This window comes from Anser anser (assembly GCF_964211835.1).
Source record: "Anser anser genome assembly, chromosome: 10".
Lineage (NCBI taxonomy): Eukaryota > Metazoa > Chordata > Aves > Anseriformes > Anatidae > Anser > Anser anser.
The window spans coordinates 19,269,379-19,297,111 of NC_139730.1; the positions used below are offsets into that span (position 1 = coordinate 19,269,379).

Here is a 27,733-nt window from a genome sequence, read left to right on the forward strand (position 1 = left end):
CAATTAAATGAACTGACAGTTATTATTTACAAGATATAGTTATTATCGTAATATCTGCTAAAATGTTAAAGCTGTGGTTCTAATAGCATTCCCAGTTTTTAGTAAGAGGGGAAGTCTAACTGAGGGGGAAGTCCTCAAATGTGCTGAGCAATTTGTTTCAGAAACCATAGAAAGCTAATGGAGCAGCCATTTCAGGTTAGCTTTGGATTAATAGGGGGAAACTAAGAAGCTAAGTTAAAAGCACCTGGTGAAATAAATAAGACAGAATTTGCTTTTCTGAGGAAAATGAGATATTGGAACAGCAGAATGATACATTTCAGAAAAACAGACTTCCACAAATTCAGGGAACAGATATGTACGATTTCCTGGGAAGATAAGCCAAGTGATGAATGCAGCTTTTAAGGGAGACTGAAAATTTGCTTTTGTGCATGTAATTATATACAATGTGGAGGTGAAACAGCAATGATAGAAACAGACCATAATGGCTGTATTGGAAGCTTTTCACTGACTTCAAGATTAAATAGAAATCATACAGAATGAGGAAAAAGAACATGTAGCTATGTCTGAATGCAAATGAATAGAAGAGACCTGTAGGGATAAAATTGGATAGAAATTTTATTTAACAAGAGGCACAAAAAATAAGTAACAGGGCTAGAACACAGAGGAAACAACAGAGATGTATTACCACTACTAAACAGAAGAAGCATAAATACTCTGGTACAGAGAAGGCTAAAATGTCCAACAGTTTTCTGCAAAATTTGTTCAATAATTTTCTACAGAAATGCTCAGTGTCTCAGAGCTTGTAAAAAAAAAAGTTTAAAAATTAACAAGGAAAAGAAGGTTAGGTCAATTTACATAAAACAAATGTGTTGGCATACTTCAGGGATACATGTCAAAGCTGGTGGGATCTGACTGAAGTCACCTTACAATACTTGGCAAAAAGTAGCTAAAGTCCTTTTGGAACTCTCTATGATTATCTTTCTGAATGAAAGCAGACAGATGCTTTGCAGAAGTGTTAGTAAATCTGTGCTGGTTGATCTAGCCTATTCATACTAGAGAGCAATCGTTTCCCCTACCTCTGAGGGAGGTCCTAATTCAGTGATTTTTCATAGCAGAGGTTTTGATCCAATCTACAAAGATAGAGGCCAAATACACAGTTCCAGTCTTTAGACTTCACCCTTGTTTCAAGATGGTTTAGGGAGTTTTGATTAAGACCTAAATATGCTTATGAGAGACAGCTGGTTGACTTGCAATGAAGAACCAGCTGCACTTGCCTGCCCTCATACTTCTACGTAATGATGTTTGTTATGCCTCCTTCTGGAAATGTACTTTGATTTTTTTTTTTTTTTTTGCTAGTACAGCCATTAGGTACTGTTCATTCTCCCTCTCTGTTTAAGAAGCTGAAATATTTCTTCTAGTAATCAGCAACATCGCAAATGCGTTAAAAATTTTTTACATTAAGGAGAAAAGTAAAATAAAATCTCCAAGTTCATAATAAGGACAAAGGGAGGCATCTCTGGGCATTCCTGAAGATGAGTAAATTCAGTGACTCCTGAAGCAATAACAAAAATGTACCAACTACAACTAGAATTGATTTGTGTGGCTGAGGCTGCAGTGTCCTTTTACACAGGAGAGGCAAAGACAAATTGAAGATTCAACATAAAGCTGAAGAGCGAGAAGGAAAACAGAACGTAGCTCAGAATTGACTTTAAGGTATTTATCTGGAATTAGAAAAAAGGAGGAGAATCAAAAGAACAAAGGTACTGAGAGAGAAAGCGGCAAGAGCTGGAGAAGGGGTGGCACAACGAAACATATACCAAGCTCCTGCTGATGTCTGATATTGTAAATTGAGTACAACAATAATTTCTAATTGCATCACAGCAGATCTCCATCTTGATCTTAGTAAAACTGAAGGACAGTCAAGCATAGATGTTAAGAAAATTGCCCAGTCATAGAGAAGGAAATAAGCTATAAAGGGGTTAAAACTGAGACTGTCCTGTAACTCACAGAGAACCTCATCTACAGTGATCTGCTCTTTACAATTCTCTAGCACTAATTGCCAACATTTTATGTGTATATATGCCATATGTATGTATACCTATTATTTCTCCTTTAGATAAAAGCTTTATGTATTAGCTAACATACAGCTAGTGTACTGAACTGCAGAAGTGGTTGGACCAAAGACGATTTTTTTTTTAAATTTTGCATCAAGTGTTAATTCTCCTTAAATTACTTTAAAGTAATTGAATAGCTTACTTTAAGATGTTTTTCTTATTGATCGATTGATTTTTAATGCAAGGCTAAGGATACAGAAGGAACTGTCTATTTTTTCCAATACAATTTTGCTATACAGCTAACATGTGGACTGTCCCCCTGGACTAAACACACATCCTGATCAGACTTAATAATTTCTTTCTTGCTTGTTGTTGGTTTGTCTTTTTTTGGTGTTCTTTTTTTTTTTTTTCTTTTTTTCTTGCTAAGAGTTTACATCCTTCTCCTCAGGATAGAAAGTCAAAAAAGACCTACATGAGGAGAAGGATGTAAAGAGCCAGGAAGATATAGATACACTTCTGTTGCCAGAAAGAGCTTATTAGCTGACTAGTTCTGCATGCCACTATGCTATTGTTAACACATACTGCTACCATAACCAAAAGTATAAAAGTACACTGTTATCGATCTCTGTAGCATAGTAGCAGGAAAAAACTTCAAAACTATGTAAGGTAATTTCCAAAGGGTAAAATATAAATCTTATAATTGGTGAAGACAAAGAAACAACAACAAAGGGCCGAGAATCAAGTCTTGAATGCATCTTTTAAAGACTTTTATTAATTCTTTGTGAAAAAGCAGAAAGAAGCTATCCATATATAACTGGAAAGTGTATGAAGTACTACAAACTTTTTCCAACATGTTCCTTGTGCTGCCACAAAAAAAATCTTCAGACAGTCTCATCTCTTAAATCTAGTCAGGAACAACACCTTTATTTTTAGGATCTTAAAGTCTGAAAGTAAAGGCCCTACTTCTTGCACGTCTTGATGCAATTCATACTTAAATGATACTGGTCTTAAATATTACTAATGAAAAACCAACAGGTGGGGAAATAGTGAAAATTATTATTTTTTTTCCATTTTGTTTTGAGGTGTTTCTGAAATCTATGTTCTTTATTTAGATTTAAGGACTCCAACAAAGGATATTTCCTAGGTGTTTTATTGTGTTCATATTCTGCTTTTGTCTTAACTAAAGTCAAAGAGTCAGAAATGTTATATACCATTATAATTAAATGTATTTAGGTTTAGAAATAGTGATTAAGGCTTGCGTCAGTTAATCCTAAATCTCTGGAAATGTGCGGCATATGTTTGAATTCAGCTTAGTGGAATGTTCTCTGACAATAGTATGAGTTATGCTCTTACATTATGTCCTATCATAAGGCCATACTCTTTCCTGTAGATTAATGTCTAGGTGATGGAACCTTAGGAGCACTGTGCTACCTGTCTGAATATCTCACTGTGTTATGTTCACTGCTTAAAAAGCTTGTTGCATAATGACTGACTTTACTGTACTGTTTAAAGTAATCATATTAAAATACAGCTTATGCTCTCAAGAGTGCAGTTTAAATTTCTACTTTATTGGACAATATATAGTCAGGCATATTTGTAAACAGAGTAGAAGAAAATGGCTGTGTCCTGAGATTGCCCCAGTACACAGTGCAGAGAGGAACACAGTAAGTAGAGCTGCTGGAAAATGTTTGCAAATTTGTAAGATTTTCTACATTTTTCTGATTCCCTATTAAAAGACACGATTTTGAGATACCCACTAAAACTCAGCCTGTAGGTACAATCCAGTCATCACTGAGGTTTGTCTTTTCTTCTCGTCTGTTTCAGAGTAAAGCTTTCCTTCTGCCTTCTCCCTGATCCATGCTCCTCGCTGTTGTTAAAAAGAAAATGAATTTGAGATAAACTCCTTTGTTTATACATTTTGTTGAAAGGCTTTTGCTTTGGGCTAATTTTTTCCACTTGGCAGCCAGCTTTTCTCCCGGGATCTCTCTGAGAGTTGCTGTAGTATTTGGCAGCTTGTGCCATTGTAAGGTGTAATGACTGGCTTCAAATTTTCTGTTTCCTTACAGCACTGTAATATATAGTGGTAGAAATGCTGTGTATGAACCCCTTTTTCTTTACAGAGGGGGTGACAGGTTACCATTCATCACATACACTTGTAAACATTTCAACTAGAAGTAACCAGAAGAGTGGTGCAATTATTCCTAGTAACTTTCTTTCCAATAAAATTTTTTGACATCATAGGCAAGCCAGCATGAATGTACTTTCATTCTTCATCTGAGGAAAAGCTGATGCAGTTCTGTGTTAGGACTCTCATCATGACCAATTCCTTTTGCAGTCAGTCTATATCTCTTCTTTTTCGTTTATTTCTTAGTGTGCTATTTAAAATACCAATGTTCTTTCAGTGCTGCACATAGCGTGAAATCTGTTATGCTTGTAAAATGCATTAAGTTTCTGTACCTTGAATTTGCACTTAATAAAGTGAATTTGAGTCATTGCATTCCAAATTTGTTATCTTTCTATTTGACAAAGCATGTGTGGAATTTTCCCCTGACAGTGTGACTGTTGGGAACTGAGCTCTTTGGCAAATATTTTCATGCTGAGGAACCAGATGGACAGGCACCCGATCAGAATACCTCCTTGTTTAAAATGATATGAACTTATTTCCTGTTAATTGAATTCATGAGGTCAGTGAGAACTTGTTTTTAAGAATAATTTTGTCCTTTGCATCATTTTGTATTCTTATAATCACTTACTATGACTTTAATACCCACATAATCATTCCTTGCTAGTAACTTCAGAGATTTAAATGTCGAAATGAATATTTGTGATGATACAGCAAGTCTTTGTGGAATTCATAGTCTTTCCAAAAATTCAGGTCATTATTTAAAGTCACAGGCGAACTGAGCATTTTTTAAGAATTTGACTTTGTGTTTCTCAGGTGTTATTTGACATGAAATAAGCAAGTAGCATAACTGCCATCCTCAGACCAAAACCCAATTCCTCTCTTCCCCGCTTCAGCAATCCCAAAGTAGGTAGTATGGTACTATTTAGGACTCCAAGTTTGGTTGGCATTTATTCCCATGAATGGGAATTTGGAAAAAAGAGTGGGATGATTATAGTTTTTTTTTTCTCTTTGCATTTTGTACAGAATGTTGTTTTTTTTTCTCCTCTCAAATGCACCTTATTTTGTATTTACCTTGTATCTTACTCTTGGCAACGGTTTTAGCATTATATGTGCTTAAATAATATTTGCCCCCAGAAGATGGTTGTTCTGAGGACAGACTGAAAAAGCAAAACAAAACCCAGTCCAAAACTTTTTTTAAAGCAACAACTTTTGAGGAATAGTATAAATTATGTTGAGATCTTGAAAATGCTACATGATACTGTGAGAACTTGAACAAAAGTCTCTTTGAGGCAGCTTACCAAATGGAGAATTATGTAGTAATCCAGTGCACTTATGAGAATAGTTCTTAGTTTTAAGGGTTCTCTTTCAATAAGAGTTGTTATATTCCTCTTAGAAATTACTACAGTTGCTTAAGGAGTATGTCACAAGTTTTCCGCACAGGCAATGTTTCTGCTACATTTCTAAAATGCACCTGTGAGAATTAAGTGTTTTTCATCCGCTGCCAATGAGCCTCAGGGTCATTTGGGCAGTGCCCGTGTGGTGGGGAAGAAACCCTACAATTCAGAAAGAAAAATAAACTAATTAAAATTATCTGCTTTGAACTGTCCAGACTTTGCTGGAAAACAAGGTGTGGGTAAGATGACTCCATAAAGGTTAGCTGATGGGATTTCAAGGAAATTAATTCTTAGAGGAATTTGCTCCAATCCTCCAGTGTGAAAAAGAATGTGTGCATCCAGACCCTTTGGCTCCTCCAAGTACCGACTGCTCTTTCGTGCATTTGTCTTGTTTTTAAAAAATGGCATGTCGCATGCTATGAGCCTTCTCTATGGCAGGTGACAATAACTCAAAATGAACCCAAACCTGATTGCAGATTTAGTAAACTTGTCATATGATTTGCATTTTGCATGTAGTCTATACATTTCCTCAGTTGCTCCCTCAAATGGGCCTTCAATTACTAATGGATTATTTTCTGGTGAAAAATAATCTGTGATAGGCAGTTATTTCCATATGGTGGCTATCCTTACAGGTGCCTGAATGGTCCATAGTATTTTTTAAACTTACTTGGAAGTTTTCAGGTGCCAAAAAAGCTTTTGTTTTTAAAAACTGTGCTTTCTAATTCTAAAATATAAACAACATAATTTTGCAAGTTATGTGAATAGATCAGTTATTTGATAATATGCATACATAGATTCTTCACAAAAACCTTTCTGCATCATTAAGAGTTTTTGTTTTCAGTGTTTTCCATCTTTTCCACCTTTCCTTGTTTTCATGTACTAAGCTTTTACAATTGCATAGTGTTATCTTTCCTTGCTCTACTTTCCATACTTAAAAACAAAACAAAGAAACAAACGAGTGGAGGACTGATGTTGCTAAATAGAAACGATGGTTTTCTTGTGATGGGGGAACATATGAATCAGAACAAGAAGACAGTTTATACTGGAAACAAGATTTATTGTTTTAGGTTAAAGAAATATAAATGTTTGTCTTTGTGATGTTCATGCAGCATAATTACATTGCACCAAAGCAGTAGAGTATTATCAAGCTTGCTACATTTTGAGTGTTAACAACAAACAAACAAAAGATCATAATCCTCCCCCCAGCACATAGCTATCTGGACTTTTTTCTTTTGGCTTCTATCCCTGAAGTTGTGATAGGTATGTGCAGCTGCAACAGGGACCATGGATGGCCTAATTATTGTTCCCAGCTGGACACACGATAGCTGGAAACACCTGCACACATTGGCTGGGGAAAGGTATCAGGGTGAGCTCAGTGCTAGCAGTCAGGGGCTGTTGTGGGGAGTCCCACTGAGGAGAGAGGGGTCCTAGTGAGGGGTGCTGGGGTGAGCTGAGGGGGCAGTGAGGTGAGCAGTGCTGGGGTGAGGGGAGCCCTGCCGAGGAGGCAGTGAGGTGAAGGGTACTGAGGTGAAGTGAGGGGAGTCCAGCTGAGGGGGTGGTGAGGTGAAGGGTGCTGAGGGGAGGGGAGGGGAGCTCTGCTGAGGGGGCGGTGAGGTGAAGGGTGCTCAGGTGAAGTGAGGGGAGTTGTGCTGAGGGGGTGGTGGGGTGAGGTGAGTGTGCATAGAGGTGAGGGGAGCCTGGCAGTGAGGTGAGGGGTGACCGGGTGAGAGCGGGAGGAGGGCTGGGGGGAGCCCTCTCTGGCCAGACAGCACCTGCTGGACAAAGGATCTAGAGATGGCGGGGTGTGGTTGTGGGGTGGCAGCTGGGGTGGGTGGCTGAGAAGGGTGGCTCTTTGGAGTTGTAGGTCAGTCCTTGCACTGGCTTTCAGTAAAACTGAGTCTTATGTAGCTGCCCCTAGTACCTCTGAGTCTTCTTTACCTAAAAAGTACAATTTTTTCCATCTTTCTCAGGGACTTGATGCAGGCCCACCACCAAAAGTAGCCTGGCTTGCAGTGTCCCATAAAAATGGGGATTTGTCCAGGAAAAGTGGTGGTGGATGGCACCTGCCCTGAGAGAGGGTAAATGGTGTCTGGGGAGGAACTGCCAGGAGGAAAATGGTGAACAGCTGAGGAAAATGGTGGCAGAGAGGAAAAGATGGTCATCTGTTCTGCAACTTTTGGACTCTGGTAAGCTAAAAAGACTTTTTTTTTCTTTCTTTCGTTCCCACTTCCTCTCTTCTTAATGAAGAGCATAGCTCTGAGAGGGAGAAAAAATTTCCCATTATAGTGGGAAACTATTTTTTTTTTTGTTCCCTCTGAATTGTGTCCTCTATGACTTGTTTTTTTGATTCTTGGAGAGGCAACTCCAAAAAATCCATTTATGTGCAGCTCTAATCGGTAGCTTTAAATATTCTTTTATTAGTTGGTGTCTGTCGTTGCCGTCGGGCAGGCATTCTGAGCTCTATGAGGGGAAAAATGCATTTAAAAATGCATCCAATTCAAATCAGTAGTTAGGCTGTCAAGTGTCTGGCAAGATATAGATGAGTTACCTTGCAAGCATTAACATCATATGAATGACAGGTTATAATGTCATTCTTAAAGGAATTTGGGACCTCAGCAAGCCTTCTGTGTGGAAGGATAAAAAATGCAATACAATAATTTCTTACATTTGGAACAATCCACTTCCAAAAAAAAAAAAAAAAGATAATTAAGGCTAAGACACAAAACATGCACACAAATGCTGCAGCTATGTTTAAGCAGTGATAAGCAGTGACTATATTTTGGTGCTAGGGTAGTTATGATCACAGTGCAGCCGTTATCTGGTAAGTAAAGTTGCAACCTTGAGATCAACACATCAAGTTCACTTTTGAGATGTATATTATGCATCTTAAAGCGAGGCTATACTTTCACTTCTCAGAAATCTTACTTCAACATCTCTTGATTTTGTTGTGAGAAATCACTCTTCAGAGTAGAATTGAATAGCTTGAACTTGTCTGGTAGATTTCACATATTTTAATATAAAATAAAGTGAACGTTAAATATTTTGTATTATTACATTAAGTATAAGCATCCGTCCTTCTGTATTTTTATTTAGTCACTTGATTTGTTTCATCCTTTGTATAATAAATAAAAATCCAGCAATGTAATGTATATACCTTTATGCCCAGTTGGTTCGGTTATTTTTTTTGAGGCTAAGCTAAATTAGTTTGTCAACAAAATCATACTAAAAGGGAATGATTGGTAACTTTAATTATGACTTACTGCTTAATTTTGTGCCATCTTCTAGCTTCCTTTTATCAAAATTTGGGATGCTTAATATAAAGCTCTCCAGAGGCAGCATTACTTTCTAACATCCAGTTTTAGAACTGAGCTATCATTTTGTAACTATGGGCTAACAGGAAAGCACGATTCCCCTAGAGGCTGTTGCAAGCAACTTCGTAAGAAAAAAGAAATATTTCAGGAAACAGATTATCCCTGACAAATATATACAGCTGTCTAATAGAGCAACCTCCTCAGACCCTGTCCATGTCATAGGATTTTTCAGGTCTCCATAATCTTCTTACTTTTACAGAAGCCTGTTTTGTATCCATTAGTATGCATGTGTATATTCTAATAGACTATAAAAGTGCTGTGTGACCTACTTACTGAGAACCTGGTTTTACATCCCATTAGTGTGCATGTATTTTTACAGTAATAGACTTCTAAAAACACCACATGACCCATTTATTCTGCTTCATCAGTAACTCTCTATGTAGTACGTGTGTGTGTGTGTATATATATATATATGTATGTCCTTTTTTGTTGTTTATGAAAAACTTCCAATGCTGAACAAGAGCTCTGTGCTGTTTGGACTGCTTAGACTCTAATATGGTATTTATTCTGTATAAAATAATTCATGATACTTAAAGGCATTTGCAATGAAAGAAAACAGAATGTAGATAAAGCAACCTGTATTTAGAGGCGGATTAATATTGCAATGTAAGCTGGCCTGTTTTTTAAAGGAATCCTTCTTGTTTTCCTGATTTCCTGTTGAATTTGCTCATACCTTATTTGATTCAGTTTTTCTGAGATTTACTCAACATGTTCAGCATAAAAGGAATTCTTATAATTGAAGAAAGTTTTTTTTTTTTTTTAATTTTCTTTTTAGTGTAATTCCCGAATGTTGTAAAGGACCATGTGTTTTGTTTGGAAGCTGCCATCTGCCTGTGTTGTTTGGTATGCTTTATATTTCAAGCTGATCTTAATTTTATAGATCGCTATCAAAGCTCTCTATTGATCTTAAAGGCTGAGGAGTCCCTGTCAATTCTAATAGAAAATTGTTTATAGTCATGGTCATCTTTGTCACCCGTTTCTGTACTTCCTATTGCTCAATTTTATTCTTTTTGAGCACAGGGATACGGAAAGTTAATTGCATTTAAGATACATGTCAATCATGAACCACATACTAATGTTTTGGTCTTTGTTCTTTTCTCAGTGCCGCCTAAGATTCAATTTGCTTTTTCGACTGCCATTGAACAGTAATCTGGCAGCTACAAGAAATTGCCTACAGTTACCCGAGATCTGAAATCCAGATGAAGGAACTCAGCTTATTGTATATAAAAAGTGACCACTTCCCTATTTGTGTTACATAACGTTATTTATATTCAGCCTGATCTGTTAGGGTGGGTACTTTGGCAGATATTTATTCCTTTTGTCCCATACATTTTCAAGGGGATAGTTTTGTGGTATAGTGTCATTCTTGGAGAGTTTAGATGATCCATGCGTTGGTCCCTCTATTTTTGAGCATATGCTGGAGTGTTGTATATCTTGCATCAAAAGCATACGTGGTAGTGGTTTTATAATATCATTCTTCTTGTAGCACCCATACTGGTAAGGAAACTATGCCCTGTATGTAGGAGACTTCTTTGAAAACTTCAGATGCTCCCTTTAGGCTCCTGTCTGCATCTCAGATAGTTATTCCAGGCACAGCTGTGCCACTTAAACCTGCACAGTGGTCTGGCCCTGGAGTGATTTACTTGCTGTCCATCCCTACGCATATCTTGTAGTCACTAGTTTATACCAGACTGCAACTTGGAGAGTTGAAGTCCCAGAAGGGATTGAAACAGATATTCTAGTACCAAGAGTAAATAGGTACAGCACAGGAGAAGAGGACAGAGTGGTCTAGTCCAAGGGATTTATTTTTTGGGAAAAAAAGTGAATACCAGTAGGAGAGGTTATTACCTTTCTCTGGGACCATTAACGTGTCATTGGTGTGATGTTAACCTGCTTAATTAGTTGTATTTAATTTTGGGGGTTTTATACTGTACTTCTGAGGAAGAAGCAATTGCATGGGGGAGTTCCACACAAGCAAGTTGATTTATTTTGTACCTCATCTGCACATAAATGCTTCCCTTTCCATTATATTTTTACTTATAATTTACATTTTGCCTAGTTTCATTAATTTCAGTACTGGGATTTCTTAGTGTAACAGGAAAAGTTGATCTATCAAGAGTGTGATATCCTAAGATCAGTGTTGTAGTTAACTTGATGCACAGCTAACTGATATTTGATAACTGATAATGATATTTGATCTTTAGCTAATCATGCACTAGTAGGGAATGGCAGCATATGAAATAGTTTTTTCTACTAGTGATACGTGACCTGCAAGATAACTTTTGTAGATGGCCATCCTGTTTTGACTTTTTCATCTGGAAACTCAGAGTTTGGAGAAATCAAAATAATTCATGTCATTTGGAAGCTTTACATTAAAGTCTTGATGAAGTTCACGTAAGATGAGTAAAAAAAAAAAAAAAAAAATTGCTAGGAGTTACTGCTTTCCAAACTCCTATTTAGTCTTGCAAAACATGGTGTATTTTCCCTCATGATAATTCATTTGAAGTAGGTGTCAATGTTATGCCTGAAATGAATGGACATGTGACCTGGAAAGATATAAGATTGATTTTTAATTTAACAAGGTACATTCAAAAAGGTGGTCAGCCCACTCAATATGTGTTAACATGAGATAGGTGTAAACATTAACGTTGGTCCACTTAAATGTGTTTTGAACTCCAAACGATAGGTTATTAGAGTTGCAATGAAGACATGCTCAAAAAGTGAGAGAAGTCTAAAACCAAAATGGATTCAGTATATATCGCTGTGCTACATAAGTATATTTTTATTGCTTAGGCAAAGTCCATCAATGGTACATGGGTGTCTTTACTGTATTGAACTTTTCACCACCATAAAACTCAGTTACCCAGACTGCTCAGTGGAAGGTGGAAGTAAACATGGTTATATTTATCTAAATATTTATTACTCTTGAACGTCAGTGATTGCTGCTGTTCAAATATTGTTTCAAAAATACCTTGTAGAACTGTTCTCTTTGATTTTTGCCTGACTGAAGTTTAGAGAAATAAACTATTAAGGCAGTTGACAGCAAGGTTGTGTCCAAACTTAATAAATAGAGTGTATTGGAAAAAGGACAGTAATCGTACTCCCCTGCCGTTGTTGTTTTTAATAGTTGCTTGTTTTAAATTTTTGCGTGTGTATCTGCCTTTTGTTCCCTTCTCTGGAATGAATGTTGTGCCCATTCCTGACTGCAGGTCAGGTAAGTACGCATGGCTTGAATGGAACTTACTGAAACTTGTGAACAGACTGATTTTGTTATATTTTCAACTTTATGAAATGGTTAAAAATAAAAGGGGTAAGTTCAGAATACGTTAAACCACTCATGGTTAAAATTACAAGGGCTTATGAATGCTTCTGTGTTGAACTCAGTCTTGGGAGACAGCTATGTTTTATGCAAGATTAATAAACTGAAGAAGGGAAACAGCTCTTGACACATAGAAACATGACTACTCAGAGATTATTCATCTAGCTACTCCACAGTAACACAAATACATGTATAATGTCAAATGTCAACTGCTGTTATTTTTGTAGTCTTTATTACCTGTATTTAAGCCTCGGGACTTTAGCTGGAGAATTCAGGGTACCTCTAAGCATGAATGGTCTACTGCTTTGATTTGCTAATAAATTTTAGTATTACGTGTATTAAATTTACATGTTTTATTTTCTGAAGTGGTTCCTTCTATGATGTGGGCTTTGCCTAAGTGACATATCCTTCCCAACCTGCCAAAATATTAGATGCTAAGCATCATAAACTGTAATTAGGATGGAACAGTGAAATTGTTGCAGATTGTGATTACAGAAGAGTTTAGAGCCATAAAATGCATACAGATATTGCATATGGGAAAAGTAGACTGTTAAGCTGTGATGATAACTGTGTGTAGGTTTCAGCAGAATTTAAGGTTTCATTTTTTCATTGAATTCATGAATTTTCCTTGGCTATTTTTAATGATCCCTTGGGCCCAAATTGTGTATTGCATAACTCCATTTAGTGTCTCAGAAAATTACTTACTGCTTTTATAATATAAATCACAAAACAACGTTGTGTTTTATTTAAAAATAATAGTTGATCTTTAAAGACTTCTTGACAAATATCAAAATACAGCTACAAAGGAGGACTTGAAAGCTTAATTGTCACAGTTTATATTGGTGATTACAGCAGTGAGTATCTGACTGTCTCCTAGAACTCTTCTGGGATTTTATCTTATGAGTAAGAAACAATAAAAATAGCATTTTTATTGAAGTAATTTGCAATTGTAGGAAAAACCTGTTGACTTAGATGATCAGAATAGTTTGTCGTAGAGAGACTGTCAGAGAGGACAACAGTAGGGGGAAAAAATGAACGCTGAAAGGAGCCTTAGAAATGAATCAAATTTATGTGAGGCTCAAATTAAAAGGCAAAGCAGTGGTATGTTTATCTAGCTCTTTGTGCTGTTTTCTCCATTTTATGGGTTGCTCAGTTAGCTTTTGATTTAGTAGTAATGAGAAGTAACAAGTCTTTCTCTGTTCTCAGTGTGCTTTCCTGTGCCTATAACTCACGTTGGTACTTTGGTTGGTTTGTGAGATTGATCTTTCTTAAATAATTGTTCTACTGTAGTGTATCAGTGGTAGAGATACTAACTTCATTTGACACAAAAAACTCAACTAATGCATAGCAGTCATCAGAGGTAGCGTCACTGCAGTTATTTGTTTGATTTGTTTTTTGTAAACTGTTGTGAAGGTAATTCTGTATAACTCTGCAGCTTAAATCTATAGATTTAAGCAGATCTTGAGGTTCTATGGCTAACCAAACAAGTAGCGTTGAGAAGAGGAAACTTGGTTGGAAATTTTATTAAGTATGCAAGTTCTTCAGGAGGCAAATGTTAAAAGTACCACAAAATGTGAAGCCTAATATTTTCTGAATAAGAAACCAAAGGGTGTGCCCATGCCAGTGGTTTGGATTGGACTGGTTATGCTTATGAAATGAATCCCCTGATTGTTCCCATCTACCCTCCTTCTTTTGCATCATCATGAGGTGGTCCTGGTGCATGCAACTTTCACCATTTTGGGTGGTGGTCCACAGTACAAAACTACAAAATAAAATCCTATGAAGTGTAGATCTTGGAATTTAAGTGTCTTTGGGTTCACTCTGCGGATCTTCTTCTATTAGTCCTCACTACTTGATTAAGTAGACATGGCTCAAGTTGAGGCTGTGGTTTTGTTGGAACTGGTATAAAGTGGAAATCAGCACGTGGCATGAGCGGTATTACCCTCTGGGATGCTATTCCACAGACAAACTAACCTTAGTGAAGAATGTTATTAAGATGCCATGGCATATTTCACAGGAGTAGGAAATATTAATACTTTCTGCCTGTTCAAATTCTAGCCTCATCAGATTTTGAGGAAGGAGAAGGACATAACACTGAGAAATTGTGTGGAAGAATAAATTGTCTTTAGGCTACTTTGTTCTCTCCATGTAGCACATATTCTGCCTGTATGGCTCTAACTATATCTGGAGGAAACCACTTAAAATGTTTGCATTTGTCTCTTTTTTGTATTGTTTTTGTATTGATTTGTACCGTCTACTTATTTATGAACATGTTATCCATTTTGTTATGAAGCTGAATAGTATTACATTAAATCTGTATAGATTATAATGGTAATTGTAATTTTCAATTATTTATTTAATTAATTTTTGTTCAGGGCTCCACCACTTTATATTTTTAGTCAGTAAACACAATAGATTTTCTTCCTTAAAATGATAATGCTGTGTAGTCTGGAGACTTCTCAAGGGATTGTCATTAATATTTTAAACACTTGAGATTATTACCCTGTCTACAACAAAGCATTAATTATTTGTGTTTATAAAACTACTGTATTTTATGAAATAGCAAGTTAATATTACAAATTTTGGCTGAAAGGAACCATTATTACTTGCTCAGTTGGTGAACCTCAAGAATTAGAATTTAGTGATTTGTTTTGTGGCTGAGCTAAACTAACTTCATTCTTTGAATCTTTATCCCGTGTGAGTTCACGTGATCTCTTCATTTAAAGTAGTAAACCTTTCTGTAATTTTGGGAGAATATCCAATTATTTGGCTGTTGACGTTGCATCTGAGAGCAGATTAAAGAATTTCTAGGAATCTATTGCTAATTAATTCATCTGGTATTAAGATTAAGCTACAGGGCCCAGTAGTTATTGAAAACCAATCTTTTTGAAGTGAGGGAGGAGGGCGCTTCAGGATTTAAAACTATTTTAAGAGGAGTGTTCTGAGTACTGCATGCTAGCATAGTTTTGCAAATAAGAACTGTCATTTATTCCAGCAGCAGTGATAGCCTTTTGGTGTTTTGTCTCATTGTTTACTCAAAATACAGAAGAGTGTAAAGTATTTTGGATATATCACTTAAAATTCCCCCATCCATGAGTGCACTAAAAACAGTCTTGTTCTCCATCTGTCCCTTGTCTCTGTCATATGGTTGATTCAGTAACACGTATGGTTGTTTTCACTTTGGAACAGTCTCAGGCAGAATCTGAGTGAACACAGCTAAGTGAAGTATGTTTAAACATAGCACCACTATTTTTAATAAATTATATTCCTGATTTTAGCACTAAGGATTTAGATTTTAATAGTTCTGAGTCAAATCCTGAATATAAAGTAAGATATTTTTACAGGCTTTTTTTTTTTTTTAAATATTCTATGAAAAAGACATTGCATCATGCTTTATTTATGTCTGTACGAGTGCTTTGAATCTAAAGTTGCTGCACAGGTATTGGGGATTTCAGCTAATCACTTTAGCAAAGGGAGGGGTTGATGTGTTCTATGGCAAAGTAAGAAAAAAGAGTGTAATTTAAGATGTAATTTTTTTTTTTAAGCTTTAACATGGTTTCTCAGTAGACAACTAATCTTTGTATGTGAAGGGAAGGAACTTATTCTAATAAATGTCTAGAAAAATCTACAAACTTCGGGTAACTTATTCACAAGGATTTCTGTGTTTGTCCTTATTTTTATTTGCATTTCTTCAGAAACATGAGATGACTGACTCTGTGGGCTCATGTAGCATTCATGTTAATATTCTATCTTTATGTAAATCTGGTGGCTGAGATTAGAAACTTGGATTCTAGTTTTATTTAAGTGATGCTACTGGTTTTTAGTGCAGACACTTTTAATTAGCAATGGAATGACTAGAAAGATAATTTTTCTTGCATTCCTCTTTAACTTTTTTTGCATGTAAGTTTTTTCTCCTTTGGAAATATATTTTCCATGTCAAATCTTTAAAAACGTATAGGTCAGGAGACTGTTACTCATCTTAATGCCATCCTATTTACCTGTTAGCTCCATAATACAAGATACTCAACATTAACACCTGAGGAAATAGGGTTGTGCTATGCTGAAAAATGCAGGAAAAACATAAATATATTCATTGATTGTTTTTCATGGACCACATTTAGTCTCCAGATTATTTTGAACAACTAAACATAACAATTGCATTTAAAATTTGAAATCCAGTTCATGAAGATATAAAAAGATGGAAGTGTCTTAGGTTGCCCCTCCTGTGGGAATGGGCTTGGTCTGTAAATATTTGAGTACAATTCTTGGTGTAATTTCTGCTTTGATGCATCTGTCTGAAAAATATTTTTATGCTTTTTAAAATTTTGAAATGAGCATATTATATACTGTTTAATGTTATCAGATTAGCAAAGTCTAGAAGTTTTTTTTTTTTTTCGTTTGGGTTCAAATCTTTGGTTAATTGTTTCATGACAAGGACTGCTGTTATTGGTATAGAGCTCCTGTCTGAAGCTTTCGTTTTGCAGAGAAGCAACAGTTTTTCACGATGTGGCCAGCATTGTTCCTCAACTCTGCTTCTACCTCTGGTTGCCTTTTTTCACCTCTTCTCTTGTATTCCTGCTGAGGCTATAGTTCAGCTACTGGCTGGTGATCTTTGCTATAAATATAACCACCTTCTTTTGACAAGCTCATAATAAATGAGAGAAATAGTAATTTTACATAAGTCTGGAATTCTAACTTGATTGTTGAAAATTAAGGGCTTAAAACACAAAATTCCACTTTTAAAAATACATCTGAAGAGCTGCTCAATGCAAAATTTGCAAAAGTATCCTTATTTTGCTAATCATTGGTAAGGAACTGCTGGTACTTCTGTGTTGTGGATAAACATTTAGAGGGGTTGTCATTGCTGTTATATTTGTAGGAAGGCTAGCACAACAAAACCTCAGACTTGTCCTGTAGGTGCTGTCTCTGTAAATGTTCAATAGTAACAGGGCTGTGGTAGGTGTCAACAGATGGTACTACTACATGCACTACACAAGCAGTGTTCTTCCTTATCCTATGAGCATATGTTCAGTCTTGGGAAGACGTGCTGTGTTGCTCTTAGCTTTGGTTATGCAAGTTTCAGTATAGTGACAGGTCTTCTGGAGAAGGCATATGAGAGCAGCAGGAGACTTTGCTGCCTATCCTGGTTTCTGATTAAATTTAATTTTTGAGGCAGAGCTTTTCTTTGAGAACTGCCCACTGTTATTAAGTATATTATTGAAGAAAGAGATTGCCTACAGGCATTTTGATCATCATTTCTGTCCCAAACCCTGAACAGAGGATCTGCATAAATAAAACAAGTTATGTTTAAATTATACACAGACTTGACGTCTGTATTTTCTCATCCATTAACAACTATCGTGCAAGGCTCCACACATCGGCCATCATTTGGAAGAGTAGCACCAGAGTGGATGCTGCTGTGGGAAGCAAGGGAGACAAGGAAAAAAGTATTTTACAGTATCATATACACTGTGCATGGCTTTTCTTTCAAATGATCTATTTAACAAATTCCATGGACTCTTATTTTTTTTTTTTTTAAGGGAAAAAGCAAGGAAAAAATAAGTGTTTTCTGGCAAGTAAATTTAAGTCTATAATTGGCTGTGGATATAGAATAACTTTGGTAATACAGGCAAATACATTTCTTGGTTAAGAGGTATAGATATTAGGGAAGGAAGAAATACCACATGTTCTTTCACTTTGGGGGACTTGCTGGGTAAAACAGTGCTCACAAACAGAAGGCATTCTTGGAACAGAAAGTCTGAGACTGGATCAGCAATTCAGCCTTGGGAAGAAAGGAAGGTAGTACACAGTCCTGAGACAAATATTGGCCGTGTTGAATAGTTACAAGCTGACGTGAATCATTTGACAAATTCTCCTTCTGAATACGAAATACTCCAATGTGAATGCTTTCCCAAAATTTAAGTCAGCTTTTCTTTTTTTTGCAAATGGCTCATTAGTGTTAATTAGCTCTCCACCTTTCAAAAATCTATACTTTTCACTTTTTGTTGTTCTGATAAATATTTGGATGGCATCTATAGCTTCAAAATCAAAATGGGATTTAAGTGGCAAAGATTTCTGTGTAGAAGACCAGACTGGAAGGGTTGAAGATGGATTCTGCAATGACTCTTCACGTCTTCAGTATCTCACTCTCCTTTAAAATTTTACTTGGTCTTCTGTGATCTGGAGATCATTGTAGCACCCAAATACTAGGCAAATGAGCACATAACTAGCTCAGCCTACCTGCCAGTGTCACTACTAGCATTGTAATGTAGAATCAGATACTCTCCATTACAGAAGTTTTTTTTGTTACTGTCATATGCTTTAAAGGTAGTTTGGCACTGTTGTGTTTGTCTTTATCATATTTTATGCGTTTTGTGACTATAACACATAAAATACATATGAAGTCGTTCCATTTTGGCCCACTTTCTTTACTTGTACATCATGGCCCAGAAGACTGCTTGCAACTTTTCTTGCTTGTTACATATCTGCAGCTTTACACAAAATGTAAAATGTGTGTTGCTGTTAGTTATTTGCTAAATGTTGCCGATAAAGGGAAAGTCTTTTAATTGCAGTAAGTTGTTTCTATAGTCTGGGAGCCTGTACAGGAAGTTCCTAATCTTTGTTGTAGAATTGAGTTTGTTCTTTATTGCTTTAAAAGTAAGAAATCAACAAGGTATAGTCTGAGCTAGTCAGAAATTATTTCTTCAGCACACTCAGTTTTCTAGGAATTATATTTGTCTGACAGTGTGGCCAATCGATTCATGCTGCTGTACAGTTTTTAAGTGTATGAAAAAAAAACCAAATAATTTCGCTAGTTGGCATAAAGTTATGGAATACAGCAATAATTAAATCCCTCTCTGGTGAGGTGCTGCTACCCAGGGCATTGTAAGGGTGTTCTTAATAGGATATTGGAAAATTACAAGGCAATTCAGAGAGGATAAAGAGAGATGAACAAGACTTTCTACTTCCATTTCCAGACAGAACAGGTTTTCAAACACCACCTTTTGTGGTTAAAGTGTACAAATGTGCCTGAAAGATACAGGTGCCACCAGATGTTTCAGGAACCACTTGTGTGATATCATATATACAGTAATGCAAATCTTACATGAAGAAGGAGGAAATAAAGTTGTGTTGCTTTTGGTGTACGCATGTTTTGAGGATATATTCTGTGCTGAAATAGCTTGTATATTATCATTTGCTTTATATTTCAACTCGTGTTTATATCAACATACTCAGATGCTCCAAAACTTATTTTTGTAATGGCCAATCAGCAAGAGAGCTAAACCATGCGTCTCAGGAATTGCTCATCAACTGCATAATGAAGATGAACAGCATCTGAAGTTTTGTAGTCTGATTATGCAAAAGTAGCTTTTTATGGCAGCAATGGTTTTGCTTTGCAGTCTGTAGAAAGCCACGCACCATGCATTTTATTAATAACACAAAGTAAGATTGAAGGGAGGGAGGTGGGGGAGAAAAGGTGCTGGGTATTCTGGGTCTCTTCCAAGCAGGTGGCTAGCGTGGTGCTGAAAACCTTATTCGTTTTGGGCAGACTTAACGGTTGAAAGAACATCAAATGACAGTGAAATTCTCAAACTGCAGTGAGCCTAATTAAGAGTTGATTCTGTTGCTGTGATTTCAAGAACACCTAAGACAATTTCCAATGGCAAATATTTGCCAGGATTGGTTAGATCATAAATTGGATGATGGAAATCACAAGTAGGACTGTCCTGAACTCCTGATCCCTTGTCTTTCCTGTGAGATCTAATTATAAAGAAAACTTGATGACATCTTTGATACTTTGATATACTCTTGCATCCAAATGAATTCAGAATTTGTCTTGGCAGGCAAGCGTACGGTTTGGGAATGTTTCTACTAGAAGCCAGTTATTTAGGTGTTGTGTTTTATTTTTTTGAATTGGAAAACACACAATAAAACTTCTGTTATAAGTTCCTATTGTCCTTGACATCTAGAAAGATTATAATGAGAAATTTCAAAAGGCGGAGGATGGCTCTTCTTGCTGCATCGCTAGGCCCGTTGTTTAAACTAGGAGAATCACAAATCTCACAAGCCTTGCAGGTGTCTTTTTCTCAGGAGATTTTCAGATTTATGCAGTTAAGAACTCTTCCCTCTGAAAGGGTGTTATCACAGCACATTGAGCCTGTGGAGGATAAGGATTGTATGTTGTCACAGCAGCAAATGACAAGTTGTTTATTGTCTGTTCGATAAATGGTTGGAACTGATTTTGTTGGGTGCAAAGTAGTGAGTTCTGTATCAGAAAGGAAGAGGAAACAGTGAAATGGTATGAGTATGTGACTTCCATTCATCTTCAGACTTTCTGTGAACATTGGGGCAATTAGAGCCCAAAGAATGTTGATGAAAGCAGAATACATTATCATGCAGCATCATAAAACCCCAAATATACAATGTGATTTTTTTTCCACTTGTATTCCAGTAGATAGCTCGCGTTTGCTTTGTGTTGCAACACAATCCCTGAAGTATTTTCTGGGCATTACTTTTTTCACATAACTCTGTACAGTATTTCTGTTGTGCTGCGGGAAAAATGTGACCTAATTTTCCAGAAATAGGGCCTGTCTGAGGGTAGATAGTTAAAATAATGACTGTGCATTCACTTTAAGGCAATTGTTTGAACCTAGAAGCGTTTTGCAACATTCAGGGCTGCTCTGTAGTGATGTGATAGGGACCAGTTATGAAAGGATAAGACTGGACTGAAAGGGCTCGCAGTGTACGAGAATGACTTATTGGAAGGAAGACACCCATACTTTGTCCTTATTCACCCAGTCCCTCTCTTTCATAACTGGGAATTCATAACGCAACATTAGCAGTGAAGAATTTGTAACATAAAGCTGTGGTCTCAGAATGTGCATTGATCTCAGGGCTGGAATTCAGTGTTTCCTAATGGGAAAATTCATCCTAAGAGAGTTTGTATCTGAAGTACTAAGGTCAGATAACAAAGCTGATGATGATAGATAGTAGTAGTGACAATAAAACTGAAGTCAAAACAAAGCCAGTAGAAGTAAAGGAAGTGGGTTGCTCTTTTTCTAAATTTACTATGTTCTGCTTCCTCTCTCCCTTTGGTGTGTAGGACGGCATGTTCAAGGTGTGTTAACAACAGACTGAGAGATTCAAGGAGAGCTACCTGGAGAATGTCTTAGCATTAATTCACTAAAACAAATGGCACGGGTTTCAAACCTATGTGAAGTTTTCATCTTTTTGTGGTTTAATTCCTTCATCTCAGGTCTCTATTATGTTTATAAATTTTGTTGTTGTAGGGAAAATGTGACATTGGCTTCTGCCAGTATTTAGATTACAGCATGGATTCATCAAGCTTTCAGGATGTTCAGCAGTATTGTGGATGCGTGGTTTTGGTTCAGCCTATTTAGTTGTTTCTTGGAGAATGCATTGGTTTTCCAGGGTCACGGTGGGTGGAAGTACCACGGGGAAATTCAATAAGGAAGCCACATCTCTTTGCAAATATGTAGTATGAAAATTCCGTTTGCCCAGTGTAGGGTAAGAAGTGGTTGTTCAAAATGAAATTAGGAAATGTCTTTGACAAGCTGACAGCCAGCTGTCAAAGTTGAAAAACCACCTTTGCTTTGTGACACCAGTATGATGTGTATATAGTTTGCTTTTGCTTTGCACTCTTACACAGTTACCCCTACCAGTGCAGAGTGCAAAATAGGTGTAAAAAATTGGTGAAGATTCTCTTATAGTTCTTAGTATTGGTGCTAGAGTTCAGAACTGGGAAGAATCAGGCCTTGTTAAGTGATGGATGTTTAAAAGCTGTTTGGCGGTGTGTCAACAGACAGGAGAGAGCAGTTTGTAATGACAGGGACTATAATCTCATTTCAGAGAGAGTCTGAATGAAAGGGTTGTGTGGTTGTTTTTTTTTGTTTTTTTTTTTTTTCTCTCTATATGTCCCAAAACTCAATGCAAGACACTGATCCACCTTTTGGTATCAACATTTCTTTATAAATGGCTGCCCTTCCCTCTAAGGGTTCCACTGTGCAGACCTTTATGGAAGTGCTAAAAGCACAAAGAAGTATTGCAAAGTCAGCCTCGCTGTGTATTTTTAATTGAATACCATTCTCTTCATCTTCTTCAGTCAGGAAATAGAAAGCAGAAAGGGAAAGGTGTCAGTCTTTGTATTTTATGTCTTAACTGCTTCATCTTTCCCTCTTCCATTGACTACAAAGAAGTGGAAGAAAACATCTGGGGAAAAAAGCATCTTTGTGATTTACAAAAATTGCCCTAATTACATAAATGTGTAGTTTCTTTCCTTGGGAAGTATTTATCAGGGGAAATATTTTTCCTCCAGTGGAGAATTTAAACATAAATGAAAAATAACTGAATCTCTTTTCAAGAAGATTTTTAAAAATTTATTTATGTTTTACTAGCAATAGGTAGGGCCCTCTGTATTTAAAAAAAAAAAAAAAAAAAATCCTAGCTGTATGGTCTTTTCCCTAACCCGATGGAGACTAATATCCAGTCAGCCTTCACTAAGCAGTTGCTGAGAACATTTAATATCTAAGCATGAGAGCTTCTTTGTGCTTCTTGGAGATTTGGCATGCGGTTTCAGAACAACCTCTCAGTGGCATACAATTGTCTGAGTTCTTCAGGTGGTGTTGATTGTGGCTTGTGAACTTCATACACAGACATTTAATTTTAATGTTTACTTGTTAAGGGTAAATTTCTAAAATTAGTGTCTTGATTCTGAATACTTTTGCATATTATACGCAGGTTTTTCAGTGAAATCTGTTATGGAAAGTGTGAATTTACAATATAACTCCATAATAGCACTTTATGTGCTCTCCTTATGGTTGGAAATGCAAAACCTACCCACTGATATCAAAGTCAGCAGAGGTGAAACTGTGTAAGCAAGTAGTGAGATAATTATGAATGAGTTTCCTGGTGTACACAGGGTATTGCTTAGCGCTGCTAAACTCTGTAGATTCCAACTGTTAACAGAAGGATGGTGAGCATAATTACTTAAGAGACCGACAGTCTGTATTGACTCATTTACAGTTCTTAAGTGTATGTAAAGAGCTTTTCTGCAACTGATCCAGAACTTAAAACCCTTGTGAAAACATGGGAATGCTGTGTTGTTGTGTTTAAAAGAAACTGATGCATGACCTAATGGCAGCTTATCTGATAGGAAGAAATGCTGAGCTATTTTTTTGTTTTTGAAGCTAAAATCCAACAGGAGGAGAAATTCATGACTAAAGGCTATGATAGTTGGTATGTGTTGTAATTATTCTCTAAATGTACAGAAAAATAAGCATGTAGTGTTGAATATTTTGAAAAGGTTATGGAAATTGAAACACAGTTTTGTACAGTAATATTAAACAATATTTACTGAAGAAAAATCATGTGATTTTTTGATTTTCTGGAATGACAGAGCATCTGTCTTTTCATATCTAATTTGAAGAGATTTTCTACTTCTGGAAGATGCTCCTACTAATCATTAGAAATGTTACTGTGATTCCATTACAAGTTAATTCAACACAAGTTGTTTATTTGGACATTAGACTGATAGAGAAGTATATTTTTTTATACCTAATATTTATCTATACACTGATATATCATGGTTTGCCATCACATCCACCTCAAAAAATGGCCAGCATTTGCACGTTCAGAAAAAAAGACCAAAAAGCGAATGTGGCCATTTAATAACTTCTGCATACGTATTTTTTCCTTCTGAGCGCACAAATAGTGGCCATTTTTGGAGGTGGATGTGATGACAAGCCATACTCTATTAGTGTGTTCCAAGCATTGTTCTCTAGCTAAATTACAAGTCATAGTAGTTCACTGTATGGGCAGAGACTTTTGATTGAGCAAAATCCCTGGAAAGTCGTTGCCTAGAAGTAAATGGGCTGCTTTTTCCACTCTGTTCCAAGAAGGACAGATGCTATGCTCAGGCATAGGCTGAATATTAAACAGTACTTCTGGTGGTTCTGCATGACTGTTCTAGACATCTTCACAGTACATTCATGACTACATTTTACTTACACCCACTAAGGGTGCTCTACTTATCACCACTGAAACAGATGATGATACATTTTCCCTGGTATCTATGGCTTTCTTTGTTTTGGTACTGAATGCTCATGAACTTGAGCAGTTTGTTTAGCTGGGTCAGTGCACTAATCTAACTTGCCATGAGCTATGCAAGCACTGCTTCTGTCACAAGGAAGGGGCAGGAATGCATGGCTGGGTAAGGTTTCCAGGGGTGGCAGCGAAAACTTCATTTGACATTAGTTGTGTGTGAAGCTGTGCTTGAGTAAAAATAATTTCTGTATAAGAAAATGCTTTTGAAAAGACCAGATTTTCCTCTTCTGATCCTGTTTGTGGTACTATGTTTCTGAGGACTGTTGTATGTGATGAAGAAGAAACCAAGTATTTTGAAATGTATCAAGCTCTTGTTTTTTTCCTCATAATAGCAATGCTTTTTTTTTCTGTGACTAATTCCGGTAGTGGTGGAGGAGGAAGTATGACAGTGTAATGCCTTCTAAAATGCTGTAAAAGAAGAAGATACAATTAGAAAAAATTATTTCAGCCTTTCTTTTGCTGTGGTGGAAAGGTAATTGGGGAATTAGTTATTTAGGCTATGTGATATGGCTCGGAACCTACTATCCCTTCCAGCCAGTTTCAGAAGAACCCAGCAGGTATTAAGGGTGTCCTGATGGCTCCCCTGCAAGGTGGAGTAGCTGGGGGTTGAACATTCTCCCAAAGGAGAACTGCATTCTGAATCATTTCCCTTCTGCCTTGTGTAGGCTGTGGCATTGCATTTAGGCTGGAGATTTTAGGGTAAGAACACAGATTATTAATGAATTCAGGTTATTTTTACTCATAAAATTTCTTTAAATATATGCCAGCTATATCCTTTTAGATTGACTGAAACCCTGGTTTTGAATTTCAGTTAAGTGAATGAGGAATTTATGAGGGAAGTTATAATAAAAATGAATGCATGTAAACTAGAAAGACAAGCCTTAAAACTGTGCCAAAAGACCTTATTACAGCTATAAGGATTGCTCAGCATTCAGGTCCTTGAATTATTGTTATATTATTATATATGTTAACCTCATAATTCTCATATTAGGGTTTGGTTTTTGTTTCCTTCTTCTCCATTCCTTTCTCTTATATTTGGGCATAAAGCCACTCAGAAACATGGTAGCCACATAAGCCGATACCTCAAACAATTCAAAAAGCTTATAATCACAACAAAAGCAAAAGTTTTTATTACAAAAACTGTAGTAAAACTGCAGAGGTCGTAACAAGTTTTTCATCCAATCCAAACACAGAATAACATCTGCACCTTTTTCCAAAGGGTCTACAGACAAAAAGTGATTTATTTACAAAAGCCCTGGAGAATTAGGTTTCCTTTTTTTAAATTTTTTCTTCCCTAGTTTACCAGATGTGGGCTGGATTTTCACAGCAGTAGCTTTGCTCCTCTTTTAATCATTCTCTTTCCAAAAAATAGTGTGAAAAATGATTCAGTAAAACTAAATATAGGAATTCAAAGTGGAAAGGAGGTTTTCTTTAAGATGTAGTTTGAGTTAGGCTAGAAGGTTAGAAAAGCTGCAATGATGCATTAAATGCTTTTGTGGGTTATTATACCGTGGGCAGGATCTGTGGCTATGTGACCAAGAGCCACATGGTGAGTGGACAGTGGTGTAAATAAATAATAACAATAATAAAAAAGACAGTAGATGTAAGACTTAAATTAAATGATTATGCTGCCTTCATTGTTCAGGAATTGACTGATATGTTAATGAGTTTGATTGAGTTATGTCCTGAGGCATGCTAATTTGAGTAATGCATCTTTTATTACATGACATAAGTATATACAGTTTACTCAGAACTGTCTAATTTATTTTGAATTTTAATAAGGTTACAGCTTCCCTGTCAGAATCTGTGCTAACAGCCATTGGTTGTAGCAGGTGAGGAAAAACAATGTATAAGGTATCTGATAACAATGGATATTTTGAGGCTCAACCAATGTTGAGCCTCAAATCTCAGGGCGATAAAAAAACAATATTTATTTATTTACATATGGAGATAATTATTTTAAAAAAATAATATGGCAATATAGGTTTAACCATCCTTGGCAACATGTATAATAAGGGCTGGTGATGAAAATTGGGAACCTTCGACATTAATTTTAAGTCAGATTTAGTTTTCTCTTTGATTTTAGGAGTTATCAGTTTTACTGTGATGTAATTCAATATGTGTGAGAGAAAAACAATTTCTACATCTTCTCTTCTTGGCTGTATTTGATTTAGAAATCATTAGAGTGCATATGGTTCAAATCATCCAGCAAGAAGATGACAGATGAGCAGCTTCCCTGGGTCAGACTGAATGCCTGTTTAATCTGGTGTCCTGATTCTTCAGAAGGAAGAGAGTCTGTTACTTTTTCACAGCTAGCTGTGTGCAGAATTGTAGGGCTGATGGTTTTCATTCTATTTTAGCATTGTCTTAAGATTAGCAATGTTGTATTAGATGTTATATCTAATAATGCAGTTGCATTTTTTTGTCAGAGTTCAGGAGTTGACAATTACAATTTGTAGTCAATTTTGTTGTTATATTCTTTATATTTCTTAAAATATTTGTGTGAATTTCTTGTAAACTGAGATTGGTTTTTGGAATTTTTCTGTATGCATATGATGGGGATCTTGGCTTTGTATGTCTGATAGGCATTCAGGAATGTGTCCATTTGCATACTCTTTTAATTACTTTTTTTTTTTTGAAATGGACTTGAACCACTTTGTCTATGTAAAGACTTACAGGTTAAATAGATTTTGCCAGAAAGGTTGATGAGCTTAAATAGTTGTTGTCAGTTTTACAAGTGCAGAAGTTTTTTTTTTGTTTGTTTGTTTTTTTGATAATATGAACTAAAGGAAAGCTAAAATTCAAATAAAGTTTTTTTAAACATCTTGTGCTTGCTGAACTCTTGCTAGCTGATGGAGTATCCCTGATAGAGTGTAGGTGTGTTAGCCTTGGCTTCTTTCTTATACATAGTTATTCAGCTAAGATCATCCAATGGGAATTAATTACTTCAGCAACGAAAAAATTTTGTTTCTAATCTAAGCCTTTTTTTCTGTGAAGTTCATAACATAAAAGTGGCTTCTGGATAATAACTGAAAATGCTATATTATAATGAGAGAGAATTTCCTTGAATCCAGTGTCCAGCAGAAATGCCTCTGTCTCTTCAACAGTTATAGCAGAATATCTTTAGCATATAATGTTTAATCTTTCCTTATCATTTAATTACTGTGCAAATCTAACAAAAAACCTGTCTTTGCTGAGCTAAATACTTATATAGAAGTAGGGGCGGGCTAGTTTCCAGTTTTGGTTCTCTAGCATTAAGAAATACTAAACTCGTTTGGGAAAAACTGAAGCTAATAAGATTTAAAGCCCTCATTTAACAGTTTGAACACAGGCAGGCAAAAGTTTAT

At 36.2% G+C, this 27,733-nt stretch overlaps 1 long non-coding RNA gene across 9 annotated transcripts in view; it reads left to right on the forward strand.

The window, feature by feature from the left end:
• LOC310904993 overlaps positions 1-27,733 on the forward strand; it is a 72,750-nt gene that overhangs the window by 12,753 nt on the left and 32,264 nt on the right. For 4 of the 9 annotated variants that reach the window (XR_014588720.1, XR_014588721.1, XR_014588722.1 and 1 more), the window contains exons 1-2: positions 6,956-7,039; positions 7,544-7,759. The exons of 2 other annotated variants lie outside the window; for them this stretch is intronic. This is a non-coding gene — a long non-coding RNA (uncharacterized lncRNA). Of the gene's footprint in view, positions 1-6,943; positions 7,040-7,543; positions 7,760-27,733 lie in introns of those variants that run through there. 3 more of the 9 variants (XR_014588715.1, XR_014588716.1, XR_014588719.1) reach the window with 2 other exon arrangements.